We start from the raw sequence: 14,105 nt of genomic DNA, 5'->3' as shown, positions 1-14,105 counted from the left end.
GTGATTTATCTTACAGCTGAAAATATTGGTGCATATGTCAGCCAGAGAGTTTCAAAAAACCACAGTCCGGAGATGCTGAAGGCAACTTGGAGACACTGTCACAATTGTCAGTCGACTTTTTCAACTGTAAAATCTGCTGCAAATCTTTAACAGTACATTATAGCAGGGTGGCAATTCTAACCAGCTTTAAATTGACCTCATAACGTTCAGGATTTTCCATCAAGCTCAATAATTTATATCCTTGTTGTATTTGCCAAGACTGTGAGATAACACATGGTCACCAGTGAATGTTAAGTATATGAAATTAATAACAGCAAACAAACATGTGTGGTCTTCAAATCCAAGCAGCTTTGATATGTTCTTGATCACAGGTCATTAAAAGGTATTACTGTTGTTTGAAATGCTGTTGGTCTTAAAGTAAATTTAAGAACAAATGCCTGAACTCGAAGTTACTATTTTAACAATAGAACAATTAGTTTAGCCATCAATTAGAGACATTCATTAGCACATCAGTCATCCTTTTGCCGGAATTCCTAAGTCATTGCCTTAAATCTATCTAGTAATATGCATCCAAACTCAAACACTCAAACACTTAAAAAGTGATATCACATGACCATTCAGGTTAACAGGGCATAATGTATGCATGCCCATGTAAACAGGAAGCTGACTCCCTTCTTGGCAGTTGTTTGCTGAGTTTCAGAAACTACTACTGACAAGAAACAACAACGGTGAGATGTTTGAGCAGGGAATTCTGTCATGTGAGCGATGACGAGAAGAAACTGAAACTGTTAAAGTGTTGAAAGAAGCTTCTTTTTTTCTTTGCAGCTGTTAGCCGAGTCGTGGCTGACAAAAAACGATCAGGAAGTGATCGTGAGTAAATGCAACATCGTTCGAAAAGGTTTCCTTTTCTGTCCGTTCAGACTAAGACTGAGCCAGCAGCTTGATTTCGACTTCTCCATTTTAGGGGCTCTACAACATCAAAGCAGTGTCATTGTGATGTTTTAAACAAAACCAGTATGGATGTGCCTAACTGTGACCCATCCACCAAAGGGAAATGTTCAGCAGTGCCTTCTGCACTTATGGTTTCTCCAGGAGCTTATGATATTGTTTCACTATCTCCAAACTTTTGGTGAATCTACACTGGATGGTTATAATGTTATGACAGGTAATAAACATCTCTCCTGGTGAAATGAATGGGATTTTTTAATTACAGCATTTTTTTTAGTTGTGACTTTACACACAGTAAACATTTGGCAATGTAAAGATGTTAACAGTGTGGTTATACAAAAAAAGAAATGCTTGCATGAACAGCATCACATTCCTAAATCCTAACATATGTGGATCCCCAAAGAACATTTAAGCACAAGAGCAACGTTTGTTCTGCCAGGAGGGCTGAAGGTTTGCTGCATCTGCTGCTTGAAATGTTGATCATTTCTCAGTGTCTGTGTCTGAGTTACTGTAGATACAGCTTTTATATTACTGGCAGATGGCAGTGCTCTTAATACTGATTCAACTGCACTGACTTCAAAAGTAGGCCAGCAGGTCAGGCTATATAAGGTTATGACCCACTGTGTGACCAGTGTGGGTGTGAAAAGGAAAAATAAACTGCCAACACTCTGCAAATAACAAAAAGCTTTGATGTCACAATGAAATATTACATTAGAATGTCTACAGCCATGTTTTTTGTTTTTCTTTGCCACAAATAATGTGAATTTGTTGTATCCTTAAATTTACTTTTTTGGAAAGAACGTATCATTGGTTCTTGTCAAAAAAGGGCAGTGATGTAGTGATGTCATTGTCCCGTGATACACATCACAACAACTGTCAATATGATGGAGAAAGAGTTCAGCGACTGGCTCATTCTGATATTCAGCTGATAACAATGATGCCACCACTAGAAAAAATAGCAAAAGAACAAAGACAATCCCCAAAGTGTCAAATGCTAGATCTGCCAAAAGGAAACCGGCACGTTATATAAAGCTACAGCAACTTAGGCGAAATCAGCAAAAGTAAAATCCTGCATGTCTTGCAGCTTTAACATAAAACATGTAAAAGAGGAACCGTTAATTGCCCCACATCCAATATGCCCCACACATGTCCTGCGCTCCAACAAAGAAAGTATGTGAACCACATTTTCAGGCTGCACATGATACCATTTCCTTCAGGGTCCAGATGAAGCCATTCCTTCACATACTTAACGTATGAGAGATTAAGCATGACTTAAGGCCCAAGGCATTAATAACACACGAAAGATGTTGTGCAGTGTAGCTTTCCAGCACGACTATTAAAAGTGTCAGAAATCAATAACTCATCCGGTGACTGATCCAAGATTTTACAGCAAACCATACTTTTGCAAGATTCTCAGATATATTACGGCATTCCTGAGTTTTACGGCGATAGTTCGGGATGTTTGAAGTGCGACTGCATGAGATACTTAATCATAGCTAGTGTCTTTAAAGTTAATTATAATATGAATATTTGGCAATTACCACGAGGTTACAAATCAGCTGATAGTGATAATTATCACAATAAAACGCAAGATCATTAAAGATTAACTTCTGCTCCTGAACTTCCTGTTGGCCAGAAAACCACAAACATTCATTTGAGGTGAAAGCAGCAGCGATAGGAATTGGTATCAGTCAGTATTGGTATTGATCCGGAAACGGTCAAAATCACTGCATCACATATCGGACAAAAATGTAAAATCTGATTTGATTTCAAATATTTCCTTGCCTTGCAGCAACGTTTCTTTCTTCTCAGCACAGAAAACACAGACATGTATGAAAGAAACTGACCATGTGAGAAAAAAATCCCTAACTATATCCTAAAAAATGTGCTCTAAAAAATATTTTTTAGAGCACAGCCACATTTGTGTTCTGTCGTTTCGTGAACTTCTCACAGAGTAATGATCTGACCTGAGGATTCATACTGCAGGAGGAAGCAATTTGCCGCTCTTTGCTCCCCAAGTCCTCCGGGGATCAGCTGAGCATGAGTGTCACAACCTTAAGCCACAGATTGAGAGATAAAGATAAAATTTGTTCTTATCTAAATCACAAAGTGAGCTCCTGAAATCAGTTTTGATAATGTCATACAGATTATGCATATCTATGAACCTTAGTCAGCATTCGTAATCATGCGTGCTTCTGACTAGTCGCCTCTAGACATTAAAAATAACATGTGGTATTTAGAGTGTCATGGGCAAGACTTTGTGCTGTGACCCCACAGTGGCAGCAAACTGCAACACTGTTCTGCTCCTGTATGTTTGGGCCTGCAGGGGAGTATTGTGTAAACATGGGGAAAATGAGAAAACCCCGAGCACGGATTTCAATTCTTGGCTTATTGAGGGCTTGAACTCTGTCTGATGTCTCCTTACACAATTTAAAGTCACAGCGACAAAACTGGAAGCACCCTCAGCAACATAAATTGGATTTCAAACGTATAGTCCCCTCTCTTGATTTGTGGTCTCCTTCATTTCCCTCGGCGCAAACTTGCCTTTTAGAGTCTTCTGGCCTATTCTTGTTATTGTGTCACTAAGATAATCACCCCAGGGTCTTATCATGCTTCTCAGTGTCAGCAAAGGTTGACTGCCACCCCTCCTCCCACTTACTCGCTGCCCAGAGGAGACGGGAAATTCCATAGAATTTAAACAATTGGTCCATTTACATCGGTGGTTCTCAAACTTCTGAAGTTGAAGTTGAAGAAATATTGAGCTCTTGAAATAACACCATTATTGCCAAACGATTCATTTTCTATGCAGTCATATCCTGGTATGTACAGTAGAATAGTATTTCTGATTTTACCACCAGTACCACTGGGGTAACACATACCACAGTTTAAGAAACATGGATTTATATAATAATATTGGGGGAAAAAAATATTTATTGTGTTATTGAAACCTTAACCAGACTTTTAAAATACATGTAAACATGTCAGTCTGACTGAAATTGTAAAAGTCAGACAAGCATAATGCGATTGGGAGTCGATCACTTCTGCATGTACACCTTCAGTGGAACTTGCGGTAAAAACATGGCAAGCATTCAGGCCAGTATATTTTTTGGACTGATGAGGAGACCAATTTTATGCTCTCTCAAAGTTCATGGATGGTAGGAAGACTCAGAATGGCCCTTAACATAGCCACATCGTAAACGGTAAACTGCCAAATACAAAGATTTGACCCCTAGTGGAGCAGAGGTGAACAACTATCAAGCTAAACTGGGCATTGAAACATATTGAATGAAAAGGATAGATGCAGAATTAAGGACAAGGGGAAATATAGTAGTATGGCAAATAAAAGATCTTCACATCTTAGTGCTCTTTCTTACCTATGGTGCCTTTTACACTGTTGGGTCAAAGATTATTCATTGATCCAACACCCTACATTTTTTTTTCTATTTTTCAAATACAGCTGTACAGCCAAAGAGCAGGCAGAGCTTATGAAACTGCTGATAAAACCCTGCAGATGTAACTCGCCGATGATCAAATTTGAAAGTCTTGTGTGGAACAGGCAGTGATCATGGGACAGAAGTGCACGCTCTGGATGCCAACAATCAGCAACGCTTCTCAACAGATGGATCAGACCACTACTGGCCTCGAACAAAGTCAGAGCTCATGCTCACGTGACCAGTGGATTAGCGTTAGCCCAACTGAAAGGGGGAGGAGGTTAGGGTGTATGTCACCACATGCTTCCTGATCACTTCCCTTTGAAATGATTTCGCCTCTTCTGTCACTCACCCCCATTTTCAGTGTTATGAATGTTATACTTTTCACATGACTTCCTCGATCAATTGCACTGAAACTAAGGATCAAAATGAAATGAAATTCTTAACGTCCCATTTAACTCTTTCCTCCATACATCCACCTTTTTCCTCCTCTCTTTAGAGCAGCAGGAATCCCATTGATAAACACAGTCACTAATTTGCAAGTGATTTCCGACACCTTTGACTCACTCAGGTCCCAACCACTGCTCTAATCAGCTCACTACTCATGATGTCCCCAGTGCTGTGCTTACCACCCCCCACCCCCCACCCCCTACTTAACAGCACTCAGATTTTCTCATCAGCCTCTCCAGGTCCGCTAACTTTACACTTGTCTGGCAGCGGAGAGTGAAAATTTGAGAAGCACAGATGAGCTTAAGGGCATGCCATGCTGTGAGCACATGGCACAGTGGGGCTTGTAGGGTAACAGAGTTCCCATAGATTCTTTGAATTCCTTGACAAGACCTTGCTAAGCAGCATTTTCGAATCGTTTCTGCAATTTTAGATCCAAAACCATTTGGTAACATCTACATTAAAATAATGGACCAAGAGCCTTTTGCATTCATTTTAAAATCACACATAAGGATTGTGGGAACAACACTCACAAAGCTGCTCAACAAAGATGCACCGTCTACTCGTTAGTGACAACAGGGGCTGAGCTGGGCAGAGACACAACTATGCATGTTGTGTCGCTCTTCACAAATTACGCAAGCACCCCACCTTCCCCTCGTCTCATAGTGGGTGACAGCGATTACGACATTGATGGGAGGAAAGAAAAATAATACAAACAGAATGGGAGAGAAATACGGAAATTATAATTAGGTGATCCCCTCATGTGTCTGCGGTATTTATGGGTAACACTTTGGGTGACTGTCTGGCAATAGGAAACAGTTTAGATGGGCCAATATGATATAGAAGAAGGAAATGAACCTCCAGCAAAAACTTTTTGAGGGTTGCAGATCAGGAGCAACACAATCCAAATAACATATAAGCCAGTTGTGCTCACAGGCAAGAAGGATGGCCAGGCAGTTGGTCCACTATTCTAGCCTTAAAAAGTCTCCATTTTGCCTTAAGCTGCATGATCCATGGATAAAACATTGGTTTCCCCTCTCTCCCCTGCTGCTTCACCTCGTGCAAGTCGTTCAGGGACACTGTGTGGCTGACAATTCATGCCTGATCATGTGCCATGTGTCTGTGCCACCCACCGCCCGCCAAAAACTCCTCCTTTTCACAGAAACTTGGGAAAACCCTCCATCCCAGTGACAGAGGGAGCATGCAAGATCACATGGTGTTTGCCAACAAGGTTAAAAGCTGAAAACACTGACAGAGGACAAATTATCAACAAAATGAAGGTTATAGAACAAATCTGAGAGTCATCATCAAATCAATTTATACAATTCCTGTTGCCTGTTTGTAGAAAATTCAGACTTATTCATGCTCAAATCATATAAACCAAGAAATACAGAAGTGTAAGTTTATTCTAGCACAACAGACCAAATACAAAAGTATCACATTCTAACCATTTCTACCGCTGCGATGTGCAGAAATGACTCAGAGAGCAGTCACAAACTTTTCACACAGCGGGAGCAGCATTATCACAGTGGGTGCAGGACATTAGTGTCACAACATGTAATTATTAGTTACAAAGAGCCACGGGTAACTGTGTCTCTGCCAACATGACGGTAGGGAGTCGAGACAAAATCTCTCCGTAGGTCCAAAGCGACCACAAACAGTCTTATCACAGGCAACTCAGCATCCAGTAGAGAACAACACCACAAAAGGATGCAAACTGAGAGGGTGTAGTCTCTGCAGGTGAACACATGAACAAACACCAGGTTCTTCAAATGTCCGTGTGAATTCAAATCTTGTTATTGATGAAATACAAGTTGACAAGTCTGGATTTGAATTCTCACACTTTTTTCATACAGCACACCACAAAAGAGATATTCTTTTATGTTCATGACTTAAATTCAGTCATCATATTTCCACAAAAACGCACCAGAAGACTAACAAAATCAAAGCAGAACCTACATAAATATGGATGATGTTGTTTTCTGGCAGTGCATCATTTTTGGTTATGATTTTTTTCATCAAGATATACTCTCAGACCTGATTGAGGGAGTGTTTGTGTTTATACAGCAGCAGCACAAGGGTGGGCGGGGTTAAAAAGTTTTTATCTGATCAAACTGCTGAACGATTGGGGTTTTGCAGCAGCAGAAGTTACTCCTGAAACTTTTCTGTTCTCTCTGTTTTCATCCATACTCAAACCTGTGTGCTTACTCAGCATTGTGTGAACTTATTTGACAATGGTTTGAATGTAATTTAAAATGTGATATTTAAACATTACACACTACAGTTTTAAACCAAACATGTGTCAAGTTCAGCCTGTAAAGTCTCATGTGACAAATGTACAGTTATTTGTAAACAAACACCTGAGTCTTGATTCTGGAATTGTGCTTTGATTGTGCAGCTTTTGTACTGACCTCAATGAAACATCCTCTCACGCTCTTTCTATACCACACATCAGTGGAACAAATGAAATGACAGTTACTCCACTGTTTATATGTAACACACATTGACAGAGGCAGAATTCAAATGGCACAGAACTAATAAGGAATGACCGAACATAACCCTGCAGGAATATGTTCAGCAACAACTTTCAAATTTAGAAATTAGAAAATATTTAAAGACTTGTTTAAATAAACAGAACTCAAACCTATTCATTTAGAAACCAGTTTTACTGTGAAATAGGAGGAAAGACACCAGAAAATCTATGCAATTAAAAGGCTGGAATCAGTTGGCAATTCACCAATTATTATTGATGGACTATTGCAGTCCACTAATAAAGCAAATTTTGTTTAAATAAATAGTTGGATTTGCAGTGACATTTCTATGTTGACATATAGGAACCGTGTTACACTGTATCAAGTGTTTGCATGGTTGAGTTTATCTTTAAGCGAACGCCAGTCGTCAGAAAATTGTGATCGAGTACAAAGTACAAGACTTTTGCACTTCAGTTACAGAAGCTGAAGCTGCATTTGAACGTGACAGATATTAAAATATGGCAAACAATCTGCTGATATTGATAATTATCATGATAAGGGTCAGGCGATGACAGAGTGATTTTGTGAAAGTTGAAGAGATTTGTGAAATTTTAAACTTCTGAGGGTTTTTGTTATGGACAGAAGACAACAAATATCTGTTAAACACAGAATAGTTGGTTACATCTCAAAATGTGTGTTTGTACAATGCATAAAACATTATATTGATATATACATGTGTATATATATATTTATTGGACATTGGACATTTGTAAGATTACAAGTAAATTACAAGTAAAGGTTGTATCAGAATACTGTTATTTAAATACTGCTCAGGCCAAACAGGATATGAAGCACAACAGCATGGTGCCAAGATACACACAAACACACACCAAACCTTAACCAAACCACAATTCACAGCTCTGAGCCCTAAACTTAACCATTTCCTCAGCAACGAGGTTCTGTCTCATTGGGACCAGGTTTTCAGTCTATATGAGGATGACTCCAGGTATATACCGGGGTATGTGATGGGAGTCGAAGAAAGAGGGTAAGAGAAAATGAAATAAATAATAAAATAAATAAATTAAATAATGGTACTTAGAGTTACCTTATAGCTCGCTCCATCTTTACCAGTGTGTGAAGTATATGTGTGGAAGAGGAGAATGATGAGAGCAGTTTTTCAAGAGCTCAACATTTAAGGTGGTACTTGGTATGAAAATATTGAGAAGCACTGGTCTCAAGAGTTGACATATATATATCTATATCTATATCTATATCTATATATCTATCTCTCTCTCTCTCTCTCTCTATATATATATATATATATATATATATACATATACATATACACCAACACACCTGTTAATCTTCATAAGTTTCATAAGTCTATTACAACATAACCAGAATCATGCACTACACGTAGAGCTACATACACACATGCTCTCTTTGTGTACTTGTTTCTGTTGCCTCTTCAGGACCTCGACTCCAAATCGTCTATTTCAGGACCAGTAGTCCTCACGAGGACCGAGGGAGAGGGTAATTTCTGAGTCTCTGTTTAAAGTGTAAACTTCAGTGTAATTTACCAGGGTTGTGGTGAAGGTCATGTACTGTAGTGGCGAGGCTGCTGCTGCTGTGCAAATGAATGGGGAGTGAGTGCAAGAGCAGCCTGTTGATGGAAGGAAAACACGCAACAAAAACAAAACAAAATCATATTACACGGTGTGTGTGTGTGGCAGACGCTGACATACACACTCCGCAGTTTGTTTACAAAGCGCTGTTAAAATATTCTTTCGCAACCGGTGAGGAGGGGGACAGAGTGGACAGAGTGGACAGTGGGACGAGACAGCGTTGACGTTCACCTCCCCACACACACACACGCACACACGCGCACGCACGGCAGTTTTCGAGAGATATTAAAGTGTCACGCTTACCTCCGTGGAGTGGAGCTGTTGTCCTTCCGAGAGCAGAAGCTGCAGCAACGTTAACCCACGACACGAGTGTCTCTCTCCCTATCTCTCTATCTGTTTCTCTTTATGTCACTCACTCACTCACTTACTCACTCTGTCAGCTAGTTTTGCAGCTCTCTCTCCCTCTCTCTCCCTCTCTCTCTCCCTCTCTCTCTCGCTCTCCACCCACTTCCGGCGCTCTGTCACAAACACTTTCAGCTGATTTTCTTCTGTGTCGCTGATGATTGACTTGGATTCATCTTCTTCCATCGGGTATAATTAATTATGAATTGAAAAATAATTCAGGAAAAAACATGTTGTGGACAAAACAACGAATCAATTCTTCAAGAAAACAGCTGGTACAGTAGCTGGAAATAACAACAATAATAATAATAATTTAGTTGCAGTCTTAATATACACTGCAGATCTGAAGACAACAAACGACAGTTGTTTTCTTCAGGGAGTTAGTACAACATTATAAAAAGAATTATATAAAAAATTACCAAAAAATATAATTAAAGACAGGGGCACACAAGTCTGCTAGTGATGGTAAAATAAGTTATTGTTATTATTATTAGTAGTAGTATTGTTATCATTATCATTATTTATAAATATGGCATTGCATTTACACTGGACCAAAAGTGACCCATATTAAGTGAAATCTGCGTATAGAGTAAATGCAGCCAGAACAGTGAGGAACAAAGTAATTTACAAGTAATTATTTCAAATGTTATAAAAGAAAAAGAAGAAAAACAAACACAACTCTGTCTAATTTGTCATTTGTCATGGTGCTTTGTTCAATTTGTTTGGTACAAAAAAAGGCACACTTTATATATATAGCAACAGTTCAAAATTCAGTACATTACATATAATATTTAATTGGTTTGCAAATTTAGTTGTGGTCTTGTAATTACCATAAATCGACAACGGTGATCAAAAGGTGTGCTATTAGATTTGTTGTTTTAGTAATACTATAATGGCTCTTTATTAGTCTCTTTATTAGAATACAACCAGAAAATACGTTTTTTTTTTAAGTTACCAAAAATCTAATTGAGTTTAAATTGAGAAGTGAACTTTTTAACAGTTTAATTGCACTTTGTTCAAATGGTGTCTAGTTTGGTGGAGTGTGGGAGTTTTAAATGCCCTCTTGAAAGGAGAGGTTCAAACTGAGACAGAGCTTTTCATTTGGACACTCAGCATATTCTCGTCGTTTTCCCTACAGTGGTGGATGATATGTCCGTGGTGAGATATTGGTATCAGCACATCGTGGCAAATAATTGAAATCAGCTTAAACTTGTTCTCCAAGTTTATTTAAGTATTTGATCTCCTGTTTTGTTTCCACTTTAAAGAACTTTTGTTCCTCAGTCTTCTCAATCCATCCCTAAGTATTTTTAGTTGTGTATCGTCATGTATTGTAAACTGTGTTGACGTGGTGTTTCTTCTGCTCCTGACTAATGAGTTGTTAGTGTTAGTGATGAGTCATGACGTGTAAGCAGCTCACTAAAAATGGTCACTTTGCTTTTTGCAGTTGAACAAACTGCTTCATCTCTTTTGTCTCTCCATCTTGGATTCTTTTTTGACAAACCTGTGGGAGCAATCATAATATAAAGAGATCATTTTAATTTGTGCTTTGTTCAATTTAGCATTAGCAAGTTTGCCAATGTGGGTTGTATTTTATTTTATTATTCTTTTGATTGTGTGTGTTTTAAACTTAATTTCCTGTGCAGTTGCACCTGTTCCTGTTGCTGTCTTGACATAAATGCATAAGTGGACAAACACAGTTTTAGATTTTACATATTTGTATTTGTATTGTACATTTTAATCATGACTATTTGTATATTTTTGATAACATACATGGCACAAAAATCAATCATGTTACAGTCACCCAAAGGTATAATTTGAACACTATAATAAATTAAACTGTTGATATAATAAATGAATAAATTCATACTGGCCTTGCTTAATGTCATCACTGCAGCACATAGTTTTATTTTTATTTATTATTATTATTTAATCTGCTGTCCAAATCCCATATCTGTCCATCCTCAATCTGGAGCGCAGCCCCACCTGCTGGTTGAAGAAAAACATTCATTACACATATTATTATTGGTAGTAGTGCAGTAGCAGTATTAATAAAAACAAATCTTAAAAAAGAAATAAGAGAAAGACAGTAACACACAAAAGAAGGTGAGACATAATAATAATGATAAAAAAAAACCCACAAGATTAAAGAACAGAAATGTCACTGTTAGTTTTATTTTGATATTCTGTTTTTTTAGTGGGGTGAAAGAAGGAACGAGAGAGACACGGAGAGAAATAGAAAGAGGGGAGCGAGGAGATGAAGGTGGTGGAGGCCAAAGATAAATCTGCCAAAATTAATTAGGAAGACAACGTGCGCCTGAGGCTCCACCAGCAAACAAGACAGCCATGTATGGAAAAGCCTGAGACAAAAACAAAATCCTCATAAAAGGGCAAGAGCCACAGCTGTGAGCGCACACACGTTAATTGTTGTTTGTTTTGTTATTGAAGAACCATATATGTATGTATGTATGTATGGGAATCAAAATAGCACATGTGTACAAGAAGTGAAGTCAAAAGTTCTTCTTTCTTTCAACATTACTGTAAAAAAAAAAAAGGAATAATGAAGCTGCACAATAAACTGACTTTGAGATAGAGAGAGAGAAAAAACCCTGGTGACCCTGAGTTATCTGAAAAGCAGAAGAAATTCACGGCTTCTTTTTCCCACATTCAAGTCAAGAGGACATTTATGTCTCTCTTTATCTACAACACACACACACACACACACAGAGTCTGGTTTCTATGACTTCAGAGGACATTATATTGACTTATGACTAATTTCCTGGAGATTTTATCTAAACTTAATTACTACAGGCCAAATCATAACCATACAACATGTCTTCACTTTAAAATGTAATGGCTTTATGTTTATGATGACCTGCTTTTTCTGTCCCCATGAGGAAGACGAGTCGTCGTTACATAACTGTGTAAACAGATTCAGGTCATGAGTAATACCTGGAACACTGCAGTCACGTCCATTTACAAAACTCATATCCCCTAACCTTAACATTAACTTTAACCAGCCCAGGAATGAGCTTCTGCCTCACTGGGACCAGATTTTTGGTCTTTCTTGGGGACTAGATGGTCCTGACAAAGGTCCTAAAGACGTAACAAATGCAAGACCACACACACAGTTTCATTGATTCTCCAGATCGATTGGTCGTGTCCCAGAACTGAGTGGTGACAGTTGCCTCCTCAGACGGCTGAGTCAGCAGTCACTGACGGTAATAGATTTTCATCTCCCCTCCCACTCAACCTCCTCTAAACCAGAGAGTGTGTGTTTATGTCCTATCAAAGAGACAAACAAGAGAGAGAGCAAACATCTTCTTCTGCTAACTGCCTGTGTCTGTATGAGCTGCCGTATCTCAGCTGCTCATGGGAATCCCAGCAGTCACGGTTCATGTCACCAACCTGAGGGTCAGTGTACAGTAGCTGGTGTTTGCACACATGCAACACAACATGGGGTTTCCAAGCAGGGAAGTCCACAGATCATGTGTCGAGACCTTGTCCCTGAAGTGGCAGTGAGAAATAACAGTAACATACAAAAGAGGAAGTGCACCGACACCTCTGCACGTGTAAGTACCAGAGGTGGAAAGCAATCAATTACATTTACTTGCATTACTGTTATTTATTTTTGTGTACTTGTACTTTTAAAATCATTTTTAAAATATTACTGTGTGCTGTAATTCACTACGCTTTAAATCACACCTGTTACTGAGTAAAAAGAGAAAAACAAACACAACAAAAACAAATCGAACATTGAATGATGAGGACAGACAGATGAATGATGAGGACAGACAGGTTAATGATGAGGACAGACAGTTGAATGATGAGGACAGTCAGGTGAATGATGAGGACGGACAGGTGAATGAATGATGAAGAAAGGTCAACAATTAGGACAGGTGAATGAATGGTGAGGACAGGCGAATGAATGATGTGGACTGATGAACGATGAGGACAGGTGAATGAATGATGAGGACAGACAGGTGAATGATGAGGAGAAACAGGTGAATGATGAGGACAGACAGGTGAATGATGAGGACGGACAGGTGAATGAATGATGAGGAAAGACAGGTGAATGAATGATGAGGAAAGGTCAACGATTAGGACAGGTGAATGAATGGTGAGGAAAGGTGAATGAATGATGTGGACCGATGAACGATGAGGACAGGTGAATGAATGGTGAGGACAGATGAACGATGAGGACAGGTGATTAATAAGGACAGATAAATGAATGATGAGGACAGGTGAATGATGATGACAGGAGAATGAGTGATGAGGACAGACAGGTGAATGAATGATGAGGACAGACAGATGAATGATGAGGACAGACAGATGAATGATGAGGACAGACAGGTGAATGATGAGGACAGGTGAATGAATGATGAAGAAAGGTGAACGATGAGGACAGGTGAATGATGTGGACAGATGAACGATGAGGACAGGAGAATCCCTGAGTGAGTGACATTTGTGACCTTTGACCCATTTGGACTGGTTCATTATGTGTTTACATATTTTATTTTGTCAGCACTTTCATTTGTAACAGTTTGCCTTTAATTAAAAAACAATTCATGTGAGATGTGTGTCCCCTTGTCCTTATTGCACGCCACAAGAAAGAACCCCCAACCTTTACTAGTAAATTTTAAACAACTACTACTTTTTTTAGAGCAGTACTTTTACTTGTACTTAAGCAAAATGTTATAAGAATCGTGGTACTTCTACTCAGGTAGAATATTTCAGTACTCTTTCCACCTCTGATAATTACACACGATGTCTCCTGTGGGTTT

At 38.9% G+C, this 14,105-nt stretch overlaps 1 protein-coding gene across 2 annotated transcripts in view; it reads right to left on the bottom strand.

Moving 5' to 3' along the window:
• The window catches only part of stat5a (signal transducer and activator of transcription 5a), a 53,566-nt gene extending 44,189 nt beyond the window's left edge, over positions 1–9,377 (bottom strand). For both annotated transcript variants that reach the window (XM_044051495.1, XM_044051494.1), the window contains exon 1: positions 9,226–9,377. The gene's annotated coding sequence lies outside the window, so the exon portion shown is untranslated. The remainder of the gene's footprint in view (positions 1–9,225) is intronic.
• Between the last annotated feature and the right edge of the window lie 4,728 nt (positions 9,378–14,105).

Source organism: Solea senegalensis, linkage group LG19, assembly GCF_019176455.1.
Source record: "Solea senegalensis isolate Sse05_10M linkage group LG19, IFAPA_SoseM_1, whole genome shotgun sequence".
NCBI lineage: Eukaryota > Metazoa > Chordata > Actinopteri > Pleuronectiformes > Soleidae > Solea > Solea senegalensis.
Note: the sequence above shows the minus strand (reverse complement) of the source record. Positions and strands in the feature narration are given on the sequence as shown.